Raw genomic sequence first — 9,940 nt, forward strand, 5'->3', positions numbered from 1 at the left:
GCCTGTAATCCCAGCACTTTGAGAGGCAGAGGCGGGCGAATCACTTGAGGTCAGGAGTTCGAAACCAGCCTAGCCAACATGGCGAAACCCCGTCTCTGCTAAAAATACAAAAATTAGCCGGGCTTCGTGGTGCGCTCCTGTAATCCCAGCTATCGGGAGGCTGAGGCAGGAGAATCACTTGAACCTGGGAGGCGGAGGTTGCAGTGAGCCGAGATCCAGCCACTGCACTCCAGCCTAGGCGACAGAGAGAGACTCCGCCTCAAAAACAAACAAACAAAAAAGTATTTATGGAGAATGAACAGCCTGAGTCTTCCCCCCCCACGCCCCGCTGTGAACAATTCGTGGCTTCATCATATTCATCCAATAAAGTTAACACGATGGACTGCCAATGAAAGCAACAAATATTTCATTGCAATGTGTTTCGCTTCTTTCTAATAATATCCAGAAAGATGCCTACGTCAGTGAAGAAAATATTAAATAACAATCTAAATATACACATAGCAATATTCTTGCTGTTGTTACTCACAACCACTCAGGAAAAAAAAAAAAGGCAACAAGCAGAAATGAAAGAAGTCTCAGCTACAGAATGGCAAGAAAAGTTATTTTATTATTATTATTATTTTTTCTGAGATGGAGTTTCACCCAGTCGCCCAAGCTGGAGTGCAGTGGCATGATCTCAGCTCACTGTGACCGCGCCTCCTGAGTTCAAGAGAGTCTCCTGCCTCAGCAGCAGGTGCACGCCACCATGCCCAGCTAATTTTTGGTCGAAAAGTTATATATATTTTTAGGGCCACTCTTTGCACCTCGTTTTAGACAGGTTGCTATTTACTAGCTTACTGACCTTGGGAAGGCCCCAACCTCTGAGCTACCACTTCCTTATTTGCAACATGGGGATCCAATGGGGAGCCAATGTAGCATTGTATGCTTATGACTAGACCCCAGTCATGATAGGAGCTGCTTCTTGTACTGTAGTCTGCAAAGTGCTGGAGAGTCCTTACAAAGAGCTTTTGAGCAAGATAATTTCTCAAACTATGATAGAATAACCCTTTCCCAGGATTTTTTTTCTAATGCATTCAGCTTTGCTTACTTTGTCAAAATTGCCTGAAGTCTGTTGTTCCTTGATTACCACTTCCTGAGCATCTGCATAAAATCTTGAGTGGCAAGGCACTAAGTAGCATTTCAGATGTGGCGACAAGTTGCTGATCTGTATAGCTTACTTGCCCTTTCATTTACTAGAAGACATGTTCCCAACTAGAACATCTAGTTTCTAGCTGTACTTAGGAGAATAAAGATTAGTTGAGGATGTAGTTGAGAACCTTCTAATAATCCATCAGCGCACTCTTTTTTTTTTTTTTTTTGAGACGAAGTTTCGCTCTTGTTGCCCAGGCTGGAGTGCAATGGCTCGATCTTGGCTCACTGCAACCTCCCCCTCCCAGGTTCAGGCAATTCTCCTGCCTCAGCCTTCCGAGTAGCTGGGATTACAGGCGACCGCCACCAAGCCCGGCTAATTTTTTTGTGTGTGTATGTTTAGTAGAGACGGGGTTTCACCATGTTAACCCACGCTGGTGTTGAACTTCTAACCTCAGGTGATCCGCCCACCTCAGCCTCCCAAAGTGCTGGGATTACAGGTGTGAGCCACTGCGCCTGGCCATCAGCACACTCTTAACCCAAAAGGAGCAGACAGGCAGATACTCTAACTAGATGGCATTAGAAGTTTCTTTATTTTGAGATAATTTCTACCTCAACACCTCAATATTAATTCTGTACTCTTCAGGAGCCACCCCAAGAGTGCAGATTTAATATGTTAAATCTGTACCTCAGGCTGCTGAGGTTTAAATTCTCTAAGGCTGATTCACCCTTAGATGTTGTTTTAAGAAAAGTGTTTTACTCTCATCTCCAGAATTCTCCCTTACAGTAAAATTACAGCAGCAGATCTTGCATTAAATTGGTTTTGTTTTAGAGTATAAAAAAACATTCATATCTGAGTAATGTAGATTAATTTGTAAATATTTAAGATAAACATTTAACTTATCTTCTTAATCACACTTAGACTGCACAAATTTTCAACCCCATGACTCCTACATTCAGTCAATTTTCCTTTGCCTTTTTCCTTTTGCTTCCTGCTCTTCTTGGAGTGGGTGCACTATGATTTTAACAAACCAAGCAGGTTTTAGAGATGGCTGTGGGGCTAGCTGTGTGACACTTGGCCAAAAGAATCACCTGCTGTCTTCTTTTTTTTTTTTGAGACAGAGTCTCGCTCTGTCGCCTGGGCTGGAGTGCAGTGGCGATGCTGGCTGACTGCAAGCTCCGCCTCCCGGTTTCACGCCATCTTCCTGCCTCAGCCTCCTGAGTAGCTGGGACTACAGGCACCCGCCACCATGCCCAGCTAATTTTTTGTATTTTTTAGTGGAGACGAGGTTTCACCGTGTTAGCCAGGATAGTCTCGATCTCCTGACCTCGTGATCCACCAGCCTCGGCCTCCCAAAGTGCTGGGATTACAGGTGTGAGCCACCGCGCCCGGCCTCACCTGCTGTCTTCTTTCTTTAGCTACATATCAGAGGAATACATATATATAAATAAAGATGGAGATATTTTATATTTAGCTACAAATCAGAGGAATACATATATAAATAAAGGTAGACATATTTTATACATATTTACACACATATAGACATATATATAAAAAATATCATGACTTTCTAGAAGGTTATGACATTAGATTTAGAAAAAAAAAACCTCTCAAATTCCAAATAAAGAAAGTAGACTCTGTGAGTTCCAGAGATTATACCAACATTTACCTTGACATTCTTCCTGGAGGAATCAGTCCAGAGAAGGTGGGGGCAGCACTTAGGTGACCTTTTGGCTCCTGCATCTCTAGTGCCCAAACATTACATTTGTTTTAACAACAGCTTTTCCCAATTGGAATTTGTCATTAACTACAGCAGATACAGATAATATCAACAAGGTTGCCAGAGCCCCAAAGTTAAATGACCAGTAAAGCAGGATCCTGGTGATTCTGTGCTAGAGATCTAATCCATAAACCACAACACAACCAGTTTTGATCCATGAAAAAGACTTCCCTGAGATGAAATGATTACCAAACCATCCCTTCACACGCCCATTTACTTAAAAATAATATTTATATTATGTACTGGGTTTATGTGTCCAATATTTTATTGGTAAGTAAAAACCCCAGGCAGTTTATGCACTTTCATATTGGAGTTTAAACTTCAAAACTAAAAAGGAATTTTTTCCTAATTGCTCATGTGTTATCTCAGAACTTTCAGGATTACAGTCTGCTATCTCAAACTTAGTATCTGTAGTATGATGATAATAGGTTTTATGCAAGTGGTAGTTGATAAGTTCCTCTCCAACCTCAGGGAAGCAAACAAGGAAAAACAATGCAGCGCTAAAGTCATTGTAATACAAACTTATGATGGCTTGTTATGTGGCACTTAAATAATTTTAACTTATTGATAATTAGTAGAATCAAGAACAAGGATTATATACCTAAACCACAGATTAGGAGTTGTTAAAAATGACCAGGGCAGGCTCTGTTTCCTACTCACGAAATACACTTAGGGTATTGTTCTTTCACTCTGTGTAGCTAATTTAAAAAACAACAGCTACAGCAAAATTTAACAGAACTAGATTCTGTTTTCAGTCTTCACTTCACCTGGCCCTCTCTTTTCTTTTCTTTCATTTTTCTTTTCTTTTTTTCTTTTTTTTTTTTTTTAGATGGAGTCTCGTTCTGGCTCCAGGCTGGAGCACAGTGATGCGATCTTGACTCACTGCAATCTCCGCCTCCTAGGTTCAAGCGATTCTCCTGGCTCAGCCTCCTGAGTAGCTGGGATTACAGGCACGCACCACCACACACAGCTAATTTTGTATTTTTAGTAGAGACAGGGTTTCACCATGTCGGCCAAGCTGGTCTTGAACTCCTGACCTCGTGATCCGCCCGCCTCGGCCTCCCAAAGTGCTGAGATTACAGGCGTGTGCCAACGCGCCCTGCCAGCCCTCTATTTTCTAGACAGAAGCAGCTCATGTCGTGACTGGGGTCTAGTCATAAGCGTACAATGCTACATTGTCTTACATTACTTCACTGGATCCCCAGGTTACAGATGAGGAAGTGGTAGCTCAGAGGTTGGGGTATTCCCAAGGTCGGTAAGCTGATAAGTAGTAACCTGTCTCTAAAACGAGGTGCAAAGTGTGGCCCTAAAAAACATATAACGTTTCTTGCCATTCTGTGGCTGAGACTTCTTTTATTCCTACTTGTTGCTGCTTTTTTTTTCTCAGTGGTTGTGAATAACAACAGCAAGAATATTGCTATGTGTATTTCTTATTAGGTGCATTGCCAGAAACAAATAGAAAAAAGACATAAATAAGTCAGAACCAGAGATCACTGTCTAGTAACAACATAGAAATGTAGGAGAGTGCAGGAAGAACAAAAAGAAAGAATGCTTGTTTGGAATCTGCACATAAAAAATTAAAACATTATTTTTCCCTTGGACCACTTTATTAAAAATAATGCATATTTTAGAAATCCAGATTCTTGTATTTATTTTCATTCATTCTTATTATTTTCATCAAATCTGTGAATTTTACATAAACATCTTTACGCTTTTAGATCGCTGTTAGTGATATATTGTTATATACATGGCACATTAGACAATGATTCAGATTCTGGTAACCGGAAAATGACAGTTCTTGGGCGTGATCACAAGTCTACAGAAAACCAACAATCGACATTTATTTCTCATTTCTACAGAGAAGTGAGAGTCTTGACATGTATTAATACATCCAGTGTTATGATTGGTTCTTTTGGGTGGATATTTGTCCGGAATGGGAAACTAAAAAGCGATTCATCAAATGATCATGCCATGTGAAGCTGTTGAGTGGGTAAGTTTCTAGGAGGGCTTGGTATTACTGAGTAAAGCAGGGTGCTCCTTTTGCAAATCTATAGTCAGACAAAATAGACAAGAAACAAGCTCCTCACCCCAACTTTTAGTTTATTCCCACCCACCCCCCAACACTTCTATCTCAGGGAAACTATTGTCTAGATTTGAGTCTTTGAATGTTTTAGACAGAAAAATGGATGAAATTTGTTCTTTGTTCATGCTCAAATGGGCCCGTTGTCTACAACACGCCTTGGGGAAGCGTTCGGCCTGGTATTCAAGTATCTCCACGGATCTATCCCAGCCATTAGAGCAGATAGAGCTCAGGCGGCGGCGACGCGCCCCTTCCCCTCCGGCCGCCGCGGGGCCCGAGCTCCCTGACCCTCCCCCAAAGCCACTGGGAGCGCAGCTTCCCTGAGCCCAGAGCTTCCCCGCGCTCCCAGCGGGCGCCCGGGGGCTCGTGTCCCGCTGCTCTCGCCCAGGGCGGCCGGTCTCGGCCGGCTGCCGGTCCTTGCTGGGTCTCCGCCGCTGCCCGGGATTCCCTGGAAAGATTCGCGGCGTCTCCCGAGGGGTGGTGCGCGGTGAGGGCAGGTGACGTCCTGGCGCCGCGGCCTCCTGCCGGGTAGGAAGCCCTGTGAGCGCCTCTCTGCCGCCGCCCGTCGCCCCGGAAGTCGCGCCCTGAGATTCCGGGCACTTTCTTTTTCTTCTTTGGAATGGTGTGATGTCCGCGGTTGTTTTTGTCCTTATACTTGAAGACGCCATGCTTTTCAAAAGGCGCGCGCAACTACGGCGCGGAGGTGCGGGGAGCCTAGGCCGCAAGCGCCGAAGCCACTCGGTGAAGAAGGCCCGGAGCACTGGCCTTCGACCTGTTGTAGCTGGACGACCTGGGCTGGCGATGGTGGCACCAGGCCCAAGGGATTTGATTTTCAAAAGGCGGAACGGGAGCGCTGGTGTGTTCGGCCTCTTAAAGCTGCCGCCGCCCGCGGCCTCCGGCGTCTGGCCTGTCTCGCTTGCGCGAGGCCCCCGGCAGGCGGCGCTGCTGCTCCGGCTGAGCGGGCGGAACGGCCGGGACCCCGCGGCCTCTGTCCCTAGCCCTGCGGCCAATCTGTGAGCTGGGACTCGGGGCGGGGAGCGGGAGGCTGAGCAGGGGCAGCCGGAGCCGCCGCAGGAGGAGCTGAGGGGTGCCCCCCGGCCCCTTTCGGCCGCCTCGGTGGCTTTCCGGGCCTCCTGGCCAAGGGCGCGGGGCTGCGGATGGGTCTCGCGGGGAGTCGCCTCGCATAGCAGGCGCGAGCGAATCTACTCCTTTCCGCTCTCCCGGCGGCGCTGTGCCTTTTAAAACCCCCGCTCCTTCTCTTCACAGCCATCAGAAGGCGCGGCCTGCCACCTGGATAAACGCGGTCTCCCCCAGAGCCCGGTTGCGCCCCAAAGCCGGGTTCCATCTCATCTCCGACAAAGACACTTCCTGATTTGCCCCTCGCCAGACTCCAGCAATTTTCTGGGTGCCCGGGAAGCTGATTTCGCCTCTGGGCTTCCATGATTAGTGGCGGCTGGAGCGCTGCTCCCCAACCTGGGCTCACTTTAGGGTGTGTGGGGCAGGGAGGAGGGTGGGATCACTCTTAATCTCGTGTCACAGCTAAATAATTTACTCAAGGTCTTCTCTTCCTGCCAGTTCCCTTCCCTGTTCCACTGCCCTTGACTTCCTGCTTTGTGAAGCCCCGGGGAAAGAAAGGCCAACTCTTAATAAAAGTTAATATTAATAGAGGCCCCATGCTCCGGGCTTCTTCAACACCTCATCTTCCCCTCTCACCTCCACCCACTCCACTCAAGCCCCGTTTCTCGGGGAATTCTTTCAAAACTGGAGATGGGACTTGTACTTTGGGGTATATTCAGGAAACAAGGACGCTTGGGCCACATTGTGTCTAAACCACATCCTCCTCCAGTTCCCATCAGCGCGGAGGGTGGCAAAGGTCGAGCGTGCACACAGTAGCTGCCACACAGAAGCCGCGCTGGTTCCCAAGCAGTCCAGAGATAAGGGCGGGGGCCAGCCAGCCGGTTCTGCAGGAGAAATACCTGCTGGAAAGAACAGGCCGAGCGACTACCGAGAGGCGGGGAGCAAAATTTACCAGTGTTCAACAGATACTTTAAAAAAGGCAACAAACCAATATTGTACAAAGAATACGTAACAGTATCAAGGTCACTGTTCCCTGATGTGTGTGCGAATTCGAGCCTACTGAGTTTCCCATGGCAAAGTCTAGTTTGGTTTGAGCTAAGGGCTTGCACAAACAATTCCTTCCAAGAAGGTTAAACAACGCAGAAATGTGAAAAGAAAAAAGTAACCTCTCCTCCATCCTTTCAATTCCATCCCTCTGTTAACAATGTTAACACTCTGTTGGATGTCATTTCGAGAATTTTTCTGTGCTTACACAAATACGTATTACGTTTAAAATCTTGTTCTTTCTTTTCTGTCCTTTAAAAAACAACAACAAAAATGAAGTCACACTTTACTTTGTGACTTGCTTTTATTATTTAATGATATATCATGGACATTTCCCCAGGTCATTACACATAATCTCGTCAATTTTTAAAATGTCTATTGCATTATGTAAATAAAGATATAATTTTATCTATTCAGTCATTTCTTTTGAATATTTACTATGTTCTAAGTGCTGGGAAAACAGCAGTAATCGTCACCGTTAAAAATCCCTATTCTTGGGAAACTTAATTCTAGTGGGAAAAAATTTAAAATCATTTATTTAACGATTTCCTTACAGATGAACATTTAAGTTGTTGTCATTGTTTTGCTCTTACAAACCATACAAAGGTAAACTTTTAACATATACCCTTTTGTAGTTTTGTATATTTAAAGGATAGATTTCTTAAATTTGAAATGGTAGGTCAAAAAATATGTACATTTAAAAACTCTAGTAAAGATAGCCATTGCTTTCCAAAAAACTTTAGCAAGTCACACAATTCACAGTCCCCTTGAGTGAGTTTCTCCTTCTTCATATCCTCTTTTGCCCTAGACATTTTCTTTTAAATTTTTGCCAATCTGATGGACAGAAAATGGTAACCAATTTAATTTTTCATTCTGAAATTATTAAGCAGGTTGGGCATATTTCATGTTTATTGGGCATTCACATTTTGTCTTCGACAATTTTTCTTTTCTAGTAAACAGAACCAAAAGAAATGGAGTGAGTACTTGCATATCCCAGCCTTCATGCTTGATTTTTAAACTTAAATTATTTTATTTAAGGTTTAAAACAACCAGCATTCATTTCTATGAGCTAGATTCTAATCTAGGCCTTTCTGACATCAAACACTGTGCTATTTCAAGCATTATTGAGTCTGCTCTCTGAACAGTGTAGACTTTGGGCCAGGCGCGGCCGCTCACGCCTGTAATCCCTGCACTTTGGGAGGCTGAGGCAAGAGAATCACTTGAACTCGGGAGGCAGAGGTTGCAGTGAGCTGAGATCACACCACTGTACTCCAGCCTGGGTGACATAGCAAAACTCCATCCAAAAAAAAAAAAAACAAAAAAAGTGCAGACTTTATAAGTATAAAGGTAGAGTGAGAAGTGACAAAGAAAACAGTAGATAGCAATTAAGGACATCATATCTGAAACTTAAAAACAAATAACAAAATGATGAAAAAGTATTTGCTACAAAAATGCCAGAAAATTGCTAACCTATAAAGAATCCAATACAAAATGAGAAGAAAACAGACTTCTAAAGAAATATTGGCAAGGCCGGGTGCAGTGGCTTATGCCTGTAATCCCAGCACTTTGGGAGGCCAAGGCGGGTGGATCACAAGGTCAGGAGTTCGAGACCAGTCTGGCCAACATAGTGAAACACAAAAAAGTAGCCGAGTGTGGTGGTGTACACCTGTAATCCCAGCTACTCGGGAGGCTGAGGCAGGAGAATGGCATGAATCCGGGAGGTGGAGGTTGCGGTGAGCTGAGATCATGCCATTGCATTCCAACCTGGGCAACAGTGCGAGACCCCGTCTCAAAAAAAAAAAAGGGCAAATAATAACCAAAACTAAAAAGTCCAGTACTCAACGCTGGCGAGGATATGACGAAACAGGCACCCCACAGGCATAATAAAATAATACATTAATATGCATTTCTAAATGGCAATCTGGCAATAGAGTCACAAGTCGTAGACTGCTCACACTCACTACGTTCCATATCTAGAATCTAGTCTCAGGAAATACTAAGAAAATAGGGAGCTGGAAATAAAGTGTCCAACGTTAAGGTTTTGGATCACAGTGAGATATCATCTCACACTAATCAGAATGGCTATTATTAAAAAGTCAAAAAATAAGAGGTAGCGAAGTTGTAAAGGAATGTTTATACACTGCTGGTGGGAATGTTTAGTTCAGTCATTATGGAAAGCAGTTTGGAGATTTTCAAAGAACTTAGAACTACCACCTGAATCAGCAATCCCATTACTGGGTATATACCCAAAGGAATATACCATTCTCCCAAAAACACAAATACACACGTATGTTTACTGCAGCACTATTCACAATGGCAAAGACATGGAATCAACCTAGATGTCCATCAACGGTAGACTGGATAAAGGAAATACGGTACATATACACCATGGAACACTACACGGCCATAAAAAAGAATGAAATCATGTCCTTTGCAACAACACAGATACAGCCAGAGACCAGGAAAAGAAAACTAAATACTGTATGTTTTCACTTATAAGTGGAAGCTAAACATTGAGTACACATGGCTACAAAGAGTGGAACAACACACATCAGGGCTTCCTTGAGGGTGGAGTGTGGGAGAAGGGCGAGGATCAAAAACCACCCATTGGGGCTAAGCTCGGTGGCTCATGCCTATAATCTCAGCGCTTTGGGAGGCCGAGGTGGGTGGATCACCAGAGGTCAGGAGTTTGAGGCTGGTCTCAAATACAAAAATTAGCCGGGTATGGTGGTGCATACTTGTAATCCTAGCTACCCAGGAGGCTGAGGCATGAGAATCACTTGAACGGAGCTTGCGGTGAGCCAAGATCATCACTTTAGCCTGGGCGACA

This window comes from Hylobates moloch, unplaced genomic scaffold (genome assembly GCF_009828535.3).
Source record: "Hylobates moloch isolate HMO894 unplaced genomic scaffold, HMol_V3 SCAFFOLD_4, whole genome shotgun sequence".
Classification (NCBI taxonomy): Eukaryota; Metazoa; Chordata; class Mammalia; order Primates; family Hylobatidae; genus Hylobates; species Hylobates moloch.